Raw genomic sequence first — 15,390 nt, forward strand, 5'->3', positions numbered from 1 at the left:
ACTGTTAGCTATACAGTGCGTAAGGAAGTAACATGCTGAATCACGAAAAACAAACTGGAGACATTTTTTTCCCTGTTTCTTTGCATACCTTCACCGTAGAGTGTCATACCACTAAACCTGCTCACCACATTTTTTATTCATTTTAAACACACAAAATCTCTTTACGCACTACAAATTAAATTAAATAACATGCTGAATCACGAAAAACAAACTGGAGACAATTTTTCCGTAGGTGGCCCTGTTTGTGCCTTCATTTACATTCCTTCAACGTAGAGTGTCATACCGCTAAATTGCTCACCACATTTTTTATTTATTTTAAACACACAAAATCTCTTCACGCACTACAAATTTATACGTGGTTTACAAACGTGAGTTAGCTGAAACATTAAAAATTGCATGCATACTTACGGACGACTGTTACGAAAATTTGAAACGATATCATCCGAAACGCTGAGTAGATTGATTTGCAGGCTCAAAATTACTTGGACCTTAAAACAAAGATGTTTTCTTAAAACGGTTCGTATGGATTGTACTTTTACATATTTGTCTTAGCGCAGGAAATATTGAGTATCAAGAAGAATGTTACATATTACAGCAAGAGATGCTGGTGAACAGAGTGAGACACTGTCTTGAACTCCAGAGTTGCTTTTAAAATTGGGCATAGATTTGTTTGCCTTTCACGATAAAGTGCCGCTAATTACAACGGTGCATAGATTCATAAATGGTATAAGATCGTCTTGTCGAAAGAATTCTGCTTCTTCATGCGAGATCGCGATGAAAATTACGTGTTCAATGCTACTGCAGGAAATGCTTTTTATAATATTGTCTTAAGCATCAATACCATATTGACCTGAAAACCAAGATTTATGGTAACAGATGCTATTTGAAATAAGTGCCGCTCGCGTTTTGCAGGCCCATTGAACACTCTGAGTAGTCAATTGTGCTTTGCATACGAGTCTACATTTGGAACATTTCCATGTTTAGGAGCCTACTGTAGAACCACAATAAAGCAGGGCAACATGTTATCAAATGCCGCTTGAGCACACTATGTTTCATGCAATTTACTGTCCGGCCTTAGTTCGCGAGTTTACCAAAGCTTTCTGTATTTGGGTATGATAAATATATGGAGGCACACACACTGGCTCCTCCTTGTACACAAACTGAGCTTACAAAACTGTGACAACAAATTACTAGGGTCATTGGATAATTTTGCAACAGGAGATGTGAAAAATGTGCAACGCCCTCGCCGGAACTGGAACTTGGACCTCTCGAATACGCGCTAAGTGTGCTACAGTTACACCATACTGGAAGAAAGGCTGGAAGAAAGAAGGCATACTGGAAGAGAGGGAGGGGAAAAACATTTGCCAAATCCTGGTGATGACGAATTAAATGTCCACCACGTTTTTAGTTCAGACGCCTCTTGTAGATTTATGAGGTTATTTTGAAGCAGAAGACGTGAAAAATGCGCATTGCTGTCGCCCGGATTCGAACCATGGACCTCTCGAAAACGCGTCGAGTATGCTTCCATTTACACGATATACAGGCATGCGAAAAGGAAGCAGAAAATACCTTATACGCTAAGTGGACTTTAATATTTTAAAATTCTCCTCGAAACTACATGACCCTTCCATTCTATATACTCGACGAATAGAAGCATAATTGTTACCCGTGGCGACCATATTCGGTCGTGATCACTGACCATTCCCATTGGCCAATCTATTGAATTCTTTACCTAAGGAATCTATAAAATAAACTTGGTCGTGTTATCCATTAATTATGTTGATATTGCCTTTAAGGCCAACTGTATACTATTTAATTTTGCAAGATATAGACACATTATTAAATCCTCATTTCTTTTTCTACTTTTTGTTTCAGAAACCAAGCCTTGGTAATACTCTAAGGCCTTTCTTATCTCCTGCCTGCCATCAGTAACAGAAGGTACTGTAATTTCTTTTATTTATATTAGGGCCTAAAATGTATTATTTAATGTAAAGCACTTAAAAATATAAGTTATCAAATCAAATATTCAGAGAACATTCCAGAGGGATTTATAAAGTGATATTATCTCTCTCTCTCTCTATATATATATATATGTAATAATAAAATTCCATAGTCAAGAATACACTTAAAATTCTAACTGTATGTTCTTTTCATTTTTAATTCTTTTATTTGAAAGTACGTGGAATTAAATACACAGCCCCGTAGTCAAGTTGTTTTTCCCGCCTTTTCTACATGTACAGTTATAGAATGTTCTCGAGATATTTAAAGCGAACTGGATTGGCTGACGAGACTGACGTCATTTTTTGGAAGCTCCGCCTTTCCAGAGGCTATAAAAGGTTTCGCAAAAGGAATATTGGGAGCTTTTTTCTTAAATGTCAAGATGCAGTAAACTTCATACAAAAAAGTAATTCTTTTTATTTACTCCGGATATCTGATTTTTGTAACTGCTATTTCTATTGAATAATAATAAATGGATTCTGTTTTTTAAAACTATCGTCTGATTATTTAAGCTACGACTAAATTTATGATTCTTCAACAATCTATTTATTCTTGACTAAAGCTGATACATCACATATATATATATATATATATATATATATTGTATGTGTGTATAACTCATGTATGTATATATGTGCGTGTTTATAAATAGTGTATATGCTAAACTCGAATAGCACTTTATCGGCTTATCATCCAAAGATTACATTAAAAACAAGTTAGCATTCTTTTCATATAACCTTTTATTTTTATCGAAATTTAAGTGAAACAATAACCGATTAAATTTGCTGATGACTGATAGTTTAACACATATTCACGTCCTGATATGCAAGCTGACGACATGTGTGTTTTCTTGCCTTTTCTGGTGTTTAACGTAAATGCGTGTCAAGTTCTTTCAGAAATAATTGCGAGGTGACATTCCATTCTTTAGGTACCTAGATGTCACGTATTTTATCGTAATCAAAGTAATCTAGTCGAAAGGAATTTCAGAAAAGCAACAAATTTTTATTTTTTACTTGAATTAAACAAAATTCACAGAAGGTTTTTGGGTCTTAATTCTCAAATAAATAAATGTTGTCAGATTTCAAGTTTGTTAAATTTATCGTAAAAAGCTTTCGCCTTTAACAAAAGATTTCTTGTTTTCCATACTTCTGAAGCTAGCGATTATTTACACTCACACATTCCCTCTTTTCACGAAAAACTGAAGAAAATAGTAGCAACCATGTTTATACATCCATCATAAGATGCAATTCGATTAGATCATTGTTCACTCTGCAAATATATATAAATTCACATTCTCCCCTCATCTATCATGGCGAATCTCTTTTTTGTGCGATAGAGAAGATATATTTAAGATTCTAAATTTGCTGAAGATTTCGTCATGTGATTAGATATTTAACTACGACCATTCTGAAATATTTAGATTACTGAAGATTAATGAGATGAAACCGAAAAATGACTCTTTTAAGCCTATTCGGAAAAAAAATCCATTTTTTACATTTTCCATATTGTTACGTTTCTTTATTCTTCTTGACACCTGTTGTTACGTTATTTTCTTCCTTCACGTTCGTACGGTTTCGTAGATTTGGAATGAATAACGACGACACTTGATGAAGTATCGAAACACACTTCATTAGCCAGTACTGTCAGGACAGCTCCAAAACACGTTTTACAGTCGTCGATAAACTACTATAAACACGCTGACACGATCAGCGATACAGCCTTCAGGTTATCAGGCTATTACGGTGGAGACAGCTTCCTGCAAAGCACCCGACTCTGCTTTCCGGAGTACAGCTCCCGACTCTGCTTGGTCGTTCTTGGAACTCCACGTATTCTCGAGACTCTCCACGCTACAACTCGCGATGCACTCGACAACACACGAGCACAGTTCCCAACTCTTCGGTTCAGTCGTTCCCAGAGCTCAACACCCTCTCTCGAAGATGCACTAACCGCGATACACTAATAGACTCCTTCGGTGCGCTCCACGACCCACTCGGCACTCGCTGGCCGGCTGTCAACTCTATTGTCTCCGCATAGACTAACTAGATAAGACACTCTACGAGGCACACACACTAACTGACTGTGGATCAGCAGGGTTTATATAGCTTTCGGCTTACGTTCGAGAACATTCTGTGCTAAACCGGTAAGAATTCGTTCCAGAAGATTCACCAACCGTCCATAGTATACCTCCCATTTTGTCGCCAAATGGAGGATTTCTCGCCAAATATGGCAACCCTGCCTTCCCTTGCCATTTTATGGCAACCCTAAAACTGCTTTGCGAGGAAGCTATCTTACCGCGTCTGTACATTTCGTAACAATATGTTTATCGCAAAATTTGACAATATATTCTCTCATTTCCTACACCAGGGCGATTCTCAATTTTCTTACGCTACACCCTTTCCACTACTATTAGAATTTCATTTCTCCCCTCCTTTATAAAACATTGAAAGGACATATGCATTTATTAAGATTTAAATCTTAATCTATGTTTTATTAATAAAGCAACAAAAGGTAGAGACCAAAGTAGAGAATAAGAAGTAGAAAGTACGTAACAAAACTAGAATTAAAGTAGAATTTTTATATTCATAACCTAAAACTAAATACACTGAACAGCTAAATAAGAGGTTGGCCGCATTCCCTACCTGAAGATATGGAATTTGCCTTCCCCCCCTCTAGGGAGAACCGCTGAACTTATACTGTTAAATATATGCATCCGTGAAGCTTTCCTTATAAATTTCTGTGGAAGTAATCACTCCCCGTATTTAATGCTGTGGCTTTATGTCAGTTGGCAGAGTAAAATGCAAATCATATGTAGCTTACATTTGGTTCCACAAATATTTCGAAAGAGGGTAACTAATAAAGGACAATATGTGCCGTATAAATATGTAATATATAAATCATGAAAGACCCTTCATTGGCAATAGACCTTTAAATTTACAATTTAAATGGTAAATTAAACCCCTTTCACATCTGCAATGACGCAGCTTTTCTTTCCCTGCAGAGATCCGCATCGCTGTGAGCTTTTGTCCAATCATCATTTAGAACTCACACAAAGAATTTCCAAGTATAAATGTTCTAGGTACATTCTACGCATCATGTTTCCTGCCTGACTCAAATAAATAAATAAATAAATAAATAAATAAATAAATAAATTAAAAAAAATAAAAAGATATTCGCTGCTTAGCAGTAACCTGTGAGGATGCAGACTGCATATCTTTTACTTCATGATGTCTGCAAATGATGCCTTCAAAGAACTGAACGTGAACATTACAACTTAACAAAGAAAACTATTAAGTATTTAAAACGTAGCTACGTATTTCCATTTTCTGTGAGTTGCACATGAGACTTGCGAAAAAAATTTCATGTAAGTGGCAATCCAAGCATAACGAATGATAAACATGGCAAGTAGGATTTTCTTCGGTATGTTCAAAAATAAAAATCTTGTTAATTTTACAAAAATTGAGAACAATATACTTTTTTTAGATTTATGATTTTTATTTTATTCTGTTATGAAATATTTGTAATATATTTAAAATAGGGTAATTGCCTAAATATAAATAAGATACTCCTGCGTAAATTTCAGTGATCGCTGACGGCTAATTTCCATAAATTTATGATACATAGTACTAACTTTCAACGTACTTTGTCAATTAAATTTGTTCCTGAATTTTCTAAGTATTTGAGAGGCTACCGTCTCTCGTAACAATTTTATGAACCTCGCTAATACTAAAATATACATACTTAAAGCCATAAAATTTGATGTCGTTCTGCCTAAGTAAGGAATGTCATGCTATCCTATTTATTAAGGATTAACATTTTAATCCCGAGGCAAGCAAATTTCTGTAACCAAAAGAACAGAGATATTTTGACTCTTCCAATAGATACCGTAATTCGGTCAGTAAAGTTTAGCAGGCATTGTTTTATAGCTCCTTCCGAGATTCATATGATAAAAATTGAAAATAAATTTAGCTACACTTCCGCCATTGTCTTAATGTTGTACTACTTCTAAAATTGCAAAATATGTTAAATGTCAAAAGTATGTTATAATTCTGTAAAATCCCCCTTTGAAATGACTCTATTCACCATTTTTCGAGACTTTTTTTTTTCTTTGCAACGGAAGGACTTGAGGATTTTGTAACATGTGACTCAGAAAGCCTGTTATAAGGGGCCTTTGGAGACGAGCCGAACGAAGGAATTAAGAATTTAGAACAGGACCACTGGCATGCCGTGTTTGAGTTTTTAGTAGGAAATACAGTACTTGTGCTTAGTGTAAAAAAATTTTATAGTTTTATTTTGTAGAAGAAATGCACAATTGAAATGAATAAAAGTCTTCTAAAGTCATTAAATTACATCGATCTTGGAACGTGAAAAATGTGCGTTCTCCTTGTCGGGACTCGAACTCCAGACCTCCTACCCACTATCGGAGTGTGCTTCCGGTTACGCCACGAAAGCATGCCGAAAGAAAGGAGAAAATACCTTATACTCCCGTTTTTAAATGGAGGGATATTTTTAAAGGGAGGGACCTTATATATTCTCCTTTTAAAGGGCAATTGTAGGTGAGGATACCCAGACGCGAAATCCCGGTGGTGATGAACCGTCTTTCATCACATTTGTCTTAGTTCATTAGGTTACTTTGAAGGAGGAGACATGAAAAAAGAAGCAATGCCCCTACCCGGTACTAGAACCCTGGACACCTCGAATAGGCGTAGAGATTGCTTCCAGTTACATGGCGAAGACATAGGCGTAGAGATTGCTTCTAGTTACATGACGAAGACATAGGCGTAGAGGTTGCTTCCAGTTACATGACGAAGGCATGTAGAAAGAAGGGCGAAAATACTTATAACTCTAATTAAGTTTATAAATGTTTAAGAAAAATTCAACTTATAAATTAGTCGTGTCGCTTACTCTTCATAGGTATTTGTAGTTTCTGAATCTGGTGTAAATATTTTATAATTTGTGAAATGTAACTTGTGCATGTTATACTAATCGATACATGTACTAATGTATGTAGAAGTTTTGGATACATATATATGTATATAAATAATATTTTGCATTGAAAGCATTTAGACTCTACTACAGCTTAACGTAACTTTCTCTAGAGCTGTGAATAAATAGCTTATGACTATGCATGCAGTTATTTTCCCCATAATTTAAGATAAACTCAGATAATCAGGTTCTTCTACAGCTCAAATTGTATGAGTATTTACCAACAAAGAAAGAACATTATTACTTACGTAATCGCCCAATGCGATTACTTTGGCAAAAGTGTTAACGAATTTCTGTTTTCAATTTATTTTTATGACGCTAGAATAGGTTATAGAGCAGAAGTTTTCCTCTTTAGTATGATTGTTCTCTCAGTTTTCGTTCTCGATAGAATATTACAGCATCTATTACTACCAACAAATTAAGGACTTGTAAAAAACAGAGATAAAAGTTTTAGAGATTATGCACTGTCAAACATTTTCATGAATAATATAATACGGTTTAGGGGAAAATTGAGTTTCGAGGGGATATTGCTTGATCCATGTGCATTTTACCAGTCCAAAGAATTTCCTTCTTTATCCCATTTATTATCGTAATATAATAGGAAATTAAGACAGTAAAGCTGTGAAAAATGAAAGCCATTCTAAAGAGACTGGACTATCATTGTGATATTTTTAATATGCTTTTATGAAGATAAATTTGCTGGAAAACTTTATTAAAACTTAGAGCGAACTTCTTTTATCCATCAATGTTAGAACTTTCATCGTGACGTAAAGGGCATATGCGAATAAAAGGAACTGCACTCTTTACCACTGGGACTGAAACAGTCATAATGACTTTTCATTGTCACCACAGAACCTTCAGATACTACGGACAAAGGTGAATACTAAGATAAAAGTGAATAGAAAGGAAAATTTATTTGTGGGCTACATATAACGCACCTTAAAAGTATAAATCCAAAGTAAGTCCTATTAACTATATGATATGGATCAGATATTTGTAATATGAATCACCAACACTGCTAAGATCTCCAACTCCTTATTTATTTACTCATTTCTATCTTTCTGTTTATTTTTATTTACTTAGTTACTGTTTTCAGTTCTTTCCTTTATTGCCGTATGCGGGAAGGGTTTCAAAAATTGAGAGATTAGTTTTATAAACTTCATAGTAACTAATCCTAAAAGATAAAAATATATTACATCCAGTAAACTACTGAATTTGCAAGGCAATTTTCATAGGAAATTTTTTATGCATAATTTTATAAATACTACAGTACGCTCTTCTTTAAAACACTTTAAGTACTTTAATTTTTTTATCCTAAATCCGTTTAAAAAATCATGTTTTTTGGAACAATGTTATCTATTTTAAATCATTAACTTTCGGGCTTAATTTAATTATTTATTTATGTTTAATTAATTTTTCTGTATCAGGCTGATTCTGTGGCAGACAGTAAATGATGGGTCATCGTGGTTAAAAAATAGGCGACTAATCTTTTATAGTTCCCAATCTACTTAATCCCAAAAATGATTGCATAATATTAGTTAAATTCAATGTTCTCTTACTGCCATATGCTATCGTTTCACTATGAAAATTACTGTTTTGTTTCAGCATCTACTAATGTTTATCGCCTACGTACTATTATAATTCCTATTTGATGAAATATTTAAAGAAAAATTGTTGACATTAACTTGCTTAATCAAATCCAATCTCATTTTGATTCAGCTATCTTGTTTCACCGCAGTCATTTCTTTATATCGAGAATAATTTTATATATGTAATTACTTTTTATTTGGCTTTGCAGAACTGAAAGGCATCCCTGCTTTTTTGTGAATATTTTAACTTTGTTTGAGCGATCATGTTTTTCATACATCATATCAGCTGCAGTTAGTTTAGGATAATCATATCTGAAAATGTGAATGCATCGTATATATATATATATATATGTATATATATATATATATAGGTGTGTATTCGAATATATGCGTATGTATTCGTATGTATACGTATCTAAAGTCTACATATATCTACGTATGTATCCGTATGTATACGTTTATATACGTATGTATTCTTAGGTATCCGTATGTACACATATATATATGTATGTATTCGTACGTATATATCCCATATGTATACATATACGTTTATACAATGTATACGTACATGTAAGTATATGCATAAATATATGCATACAATGCATTAGAGTGAAATTCGTATATCTTACATATACAAACACATTTTTAAACCAGCCTATTGATAACTTGAAATATATGAGACTTATTTAGGGCTCCATTCATTAATATTTATTATTAATGGTCACTCAAAGGTTGCCATTAACTTAAAATGTTTTCATACAATGTGATAGAAAATCTGTTTTAAAAGGAATTATTACGGGCTTTCATAGAAGTAGGCACACGAAAAACTGGTTATAATCCAACACGCAAAATTATTTATTTATTAAATTTTTGTAAGTGGTTGTATAAATAAGCAAGGTATTAAAATTATGTCCAGAAATCTTATCCGTGTTAGAAACCTGAAGAGCCCAGGAATAGTTTTCTGACTCTGATCCATAATCCATATATCCCTTTTGTAGCACGCAGTGTTACGTTATTTTATCTGTTCAATTTAGTACCAGGAATTCGGATTATAGATGCAACGCTTGGAATCAAAATTTGAATACTTTCATTACTTAAAATTCAAAGCTGCTTTCTTTTTCCCAAAGAGCAGAGCAGAACCTTTATATATAACTCCGCAGCTTTATGTATGGCATCTTATAACTTTACAGAAGGAAAATATAGTTAGTCGTAGATTATTTTAAAGAAAGGTTTTTCAATTTCAAGCAGATATTTTTAAAATAAAGCAAGACTCTAAATTTCTTTATTTTTTCAGTTTAATAGTTGACTGCTTCTGCGTTTTGATATTTCTCCTACATGTGTGCTTAAATTTTTCAGATAAGTGTTGGAATAATTTACTTAGGGCTTTCAGAGTATTAATAAAAGAGCAAGAGCGGATTATTAAACTCTCAGGGGGGATAAATAAAATTTTAGTTGCCTATGAATGGCGAAAAATATCATAAGTTTTCTTTCAAAATGCAATTTTTTATTCTAAACCTATTCTTCAAATACATATTTTAAAGTTTATAATAATATTCAAAGAGATGTGTTATGTGAACTTTCTGTTTACCATGTCTTATATGCAAGGTGTGACCAATACTTTATTTGCTGTTTCGTAAGTGTATCGCATTCTATATATTCTTAAAAATATTTACTATTTCATCATATATAAGGGAATAAATTTCTGTTGGGGACAATTACACTATAGTAATTTATTTAGATTTCTAATCCAAGTAATTTCGTCCCATTATTTACTTTCCAGTTATTTACTTTCTTTCAAATCATTTATGTCATTCGGAATCATAAGATTTATGCTTATTATTATATACTGTTTTCATTACTTACAATTATTATGTTTACCCGTTTATTCAAATTAATATTTTGCATAAAATTAGAAAAGAAACAACCGTGCACTTGGCGAGGATTTAGGCAAAAATCGCAATCGATTTTGAGAGGAAGCAGGGCCCTTATCGTCAGCAGCAAAGAAATTTGCAGTTTGGAAAGTAGCGGGCGTAGCAGTCCTATTTACACCCCACTGCAGCAAAGCGAACAGGAAGGTGGCGCCATCTGTTGGCAAAATTAAAGAAGAAAATCAAAAAAAATTATTTAATAGAATTTTAAAGGAGTCAGGAAGCACTGGGTTGTACTTAAAATAACATAAATTCTGTAAAATGTAGTATTTACATTTTATTGTAATATTCAAGGAGATCTGTTTTATGAGCTTTCATTTTACAATATTGGCGATGTACGGGCAAGGTGGGACCAACATTTTTACTTGCTCTCTCATAAATGTATCACATTCTGTATATAATTTAAAAATAATTAAGACTTAAACATATATAATAGAATAAAATTTCGGATGGGGACAAATAAACTTTATTGCTTTATTTACCTTTGAAATTAAAATCGTTAAATATTCGACAAGAATGACCGAACGTGTTGCTATTCCATTAGTCGTCTCATGACGAAAAGCGCAAAATATCCCACAGAGGGCAACCAATGCTGCTCTCTTACTTACTTACTTACCACCAGCTGAGTTTCTCTACCGCCTGTTTTATGACTATCAGCATGTGCACTCAATTGGTGGAGCATTCTATTGCCACCCTAACTTACTTACTTACCACCAGCTGAGTTGCTGTACCGCCTCTTATATGACTATTAGCATTTGTACTCAATTGTTGGAGCATTCTATTGTCACCCCAACTTACTTACTTACTACCCTAACTTACTTACTTACCACCAGCTAAGTTGCTGTATCGCCTGTTATATGACTATCAGCATTTGTACTCAATTGATGGAGCATTCTATTATCGCTAAGCCGAGCCAAAAATCTCTATAGAATATTTAAATTTACTTAAAAATTAAATGAAATTGTAGTTGAATTTATAAAGTTACTGTGTTTGGCTTACTCTTTTGGAGTCGTTTCAGCCATACCAATGTTACAGCCTCAAAGAAAAGGAAAGGAAGATAAAAATAATTGCAGAATTTTAAGAGGACGTCAAAACAGCACTCTGAAGTTTTGACTTCCATCCAGCTATCGCTAACCATCGCCAACGCTGTACTGTCTAGGGCAAATGCATATGGAAATGTCCATGCACATTTTTCCGTATTTTCCGTTTTCTTTTGAGCTTTGGTTTTCCTAAGTGATATATTAGAAACTAGTTTATTTGAGCTAGCAGATATCTTAGCCACCAAATGTAAAATTAGCTTAAGACAAAAAAAATTTAATTATATATGCTTTTCTTTCGATTACATTTTCTGAAATTCTTTATTTGTAATTCAAAAATAAGAAGTATAAATATTATATTTAATTTTTTCGAATTCAAAACTAAGTAGCATAAATATTATATTTATTTTTTAAAATAATTTTGATGAGTAGATATTATTTTATACATTTTTATTTTTATTATTTCTTAATAATTCATACGAGATTTTATTATTTAACAAAAATACTTGAAAAATGTGGAATTTCTAACAAAATTTACGCATCTTGTAAAATTGAGTCAAATTTCTTATATGCCATAATATTTACGATACACGAAATTTTCTTTAAAGAACCTATTATGCTATTTTGTAATAGACTATTAACACTTACAGCCGCCGCATGATAGCATAGAAATCATGATAGTGTTAATAGTCTAAGCGGCGGCTAACAGTAACACTATCAGCCACCGCATGAGCAAAAAAGCTTAGAAAAAACAGTAGGCGTGGACATTGTATATTTTCAAATCAGCTGCAGAGATTGCTCTAAAATTTCATGAGCTATGCACGAAACGAGCAAATTTCAATATTGTCTCTACCGTTACCATTGTACTCCTGAGCATCACTTTTGTCACTGCAATTTTTATTGTTCGTCAGATTTATGTGAAACAATATCTTCATATTCAAGTCTTGAATTGAAAATTTGATTTCTTGTTTTCTACATTTATCCGTTCTGAAACATCATCTAAAAGCATGGCTTCGCATCAGTTTGACTATAAGTAGTTTCTTCTTTAATATGTAGGTAAAGAAACGTACGTTGTAGTAGAGAATAGATAACAGCGCAAAAGATCTAGTACTAATTAGATAATCTGCAAATAACGCTAAATTTGATTGTACCCCCTATAATGTTATTACATTTTTTAATGATTTCTTTAAACTGTTTGCCAATTGAACTTTTATATCTTAATTAAACCAGAGTTCCTTGGAAGCTAGAAAATTTAAGAACTGAGTAGCGATTATTCCTTGAGTTCTTGTACTTAAGTAACAACTCCGGAGAAGGATTAAGGGTGTTGGAACCCCAAATCTTCCAAAAATTTTTATTTCGGATTTTTGCATTTTCAAATTCTCTAAACTTTTATCTTTCTAAAAATACCATTCTTTAATCTCTATGAAAATTAGAACTGTAAAAAAAAATCTAGTTTTAATTTGTTATCTACTGCTTTGATCAATGAGGATTTTTACATAAAAACGCGTTTTTCTTCAAACGTGATTTTTTTATCTCGATGTACCTTTTCTCAGGAACTACTGCTCACAGGTATCTGAACTTTTTGTGGCTTATTTATTAGGTTCCCTAATATTTACTGAAATGAGCTTTTTGTAATAAACGTAGAAATAATTTTTTAAATTTCTTTTTGTGTGAGAAAAGTGCTAAATTTTACTATGCCTAACAAAATATTCTGTAATTTACTCTAAAATTCAAAATGTTTCAAAAGCTCATTTCAGTATAATCAGATAGGTATACTTTAATTACAGAAAAAATTTCAAGCCTGTATCTACATCAGATTTTGAGAAAAGGTACATCGAAAATAGCCAATTTAACATTGTCGTTATAGGGGTTTCTGATACCCCTTAAAATACTTTTTTTTCTAACACAATATATATTTACAGATCGCCCCTCTCTGGCATGCACGAAGCCTGTACTTGGGGGTTTATCTCAAAACAGAATATATAAAACTACAGTAATGCTAAATAAATTTAATCAGCCCAAGCTGAGTAGAATCAAACTCTTGTAACTGGCCCTTAATTCACTATACCAGCGTTTATTAACAAGCACATCTTAACTACGACTGTAAAATAGCAAAGTTTAACTAATATCAACAACATAGCCAAAGGCAGAACACTCTTCCTTACTGAAGTAACTCAGACCTCAGCTTAAATACCCTTTTCTACCTTATTTGCCTAAAGCGTATGACTGAAAAGTCATCCTGGCAGAGAAACATAAGTAGAAAATTAGAAGGTAAAGAAAAGGCTTTACAAAATAAAAATAATTATTAGCGAAGTAAAATAAAACCCCTACAAACTAACAGAGATCTCGGTTGAAACAAATCCAACTAATAGACATTCTTTTATACCTTCAAGTTTCTCCCACATTGTTTGATATATTCAATTAACCAACTATGGGAAATGCATGATATTTAGTTAAATCGGATTTAGTGGCAAGTAATAATAAACAGGGAACGTTTTCAGTGCGACATTAATTAACAATTCAAAGGAAATTAAGTTACACACGAAAAAACATGGAATAAAATTAAAATGCATGCAATAATGTCCAAAATGTAAGCTTGCCATCTATTGGAAATCTTAGCACACATTTACATTAAAGTATGTGTAGAGAATATATATATAGAATTAACACATGCAGAATCATATACTTATATTAAACTCCAAAGGACCTAAAAACAATACGTAACTGTATTAGTTAATTATATATAAATTGCGTGTAAACTTAGCAAAAACGTAAATTTCAAAGAAAAAGATTTGAAACTTAATATCTTCAAAGCACGTATAATTCACTCGAAGTTACATCTCACAGATGTTGTATTTGATATGTAATTTATCATCACAAATATCTTTGCGAAATAGCATTTCTTTCTTCTCGGTAATTTACAAGGAAAGAATAGACAGATTTGTAGCGTTTAGCCTTTGGTCCATTTATTTTCATCTCTATATCAGACCTTAAATTCTATAGCACATTTTTTTAGTGAATTCATCTATAATGTGATTTTCTAGTGAAATTGTGCAGTAAAACGTTCAGCTTAAAGCCCATTTTCACAAACTTATGATGCCATCAAAACTCTATTCAAGGCGTACTCACTTTTCATCAATATTGCTCATATACACTTCACTGCACCTGGTTTGATTCCATTGCTTTGCTCCTATGTTATAAGTTTTCCATAAAGAAATATTTTATTTATTTTTCAACGTATAAAATCTCCCCTGTTGTTACTTTCTTTTCAATTTCCTGCAGTGTTCACAGATGTTAGGTGCAAAAACATAATTTTGGGTACTTTAAGTTAAAATTTAAATTGATAGCATATCTGAAAAATAATGATATCCCAATTTCTCTCTGTTGAAGGTAATAAAGGGGTGTTTCAATAAATTCTTCAGGAGTTATAAGTAATATTATTTACTATAGCAGTTTTCGCTAGATACCTCAAGAAATGTTACCCGAGAAAATGTTAATTTATCCCCAAAGCCACGTTGCTTAATTTAATACATAGTGTGATATAGAATTCTATAACATTCGTATTCTTTTGTCTCTATAATAAAATTATGTATTTTAATAAATTACACTTATATGTAAATAGTTTAATCATGTAGGGAAATTGAAATTTAAGCACACGAAGTGTGTGATATTAAATAAGATACACAAAATGTGATAGCAATAAACTGTGAAAAATTTTATATACGGTATTAATATGACTCTAAAACTAATAAGTTGTTTAAATGATTGTTTTATACATCACATGAACGACACTGAATAAACGACAAAAATTAAACTATTAGATAAAGAACGTTATAAAGAACGTAAAAATAATGC

The 15,390-nt window shown here is 32.6% G+C and overlaps 1 protein-coding gene across 1 annotated transcript in view; it reads left to right on the forward strand.

The window, feature by feature from the left end:
- The window catches only part of LOC118188878 (G protein-coupled receptor dmsr-1-like), a 236,971-nt gene that overhangs the window by 77,525 nt on the left and 144,056 nt on the right, over positions 1–15,390 (forward strand). Inside the window, exon 2 of the mRNA XM_035359399.2 lies at positions 1,876–1,938. The gene's annotated coding sequence lies outside the window, so the exon portion shown is untranslated. The remainder of the gene's footprint in view (positions 1–1,875; positions 1,939–15,390) is intronic.

Source organism: Stegodyphus dumicola, chromosome 10, assembly GCF_044657685.1.
Source record: "Stegodyphus dumicola isolate Sdum_Otavi_A_Nest chromosome 10, ASM4465768v1".
Classification (NCBI taxonomy): Eukaryota; Metazoa; Arthropoda; class Arachnida; order Araneae; family Eresidae; genus Stegodyphus; species Stegodyphus dumicola.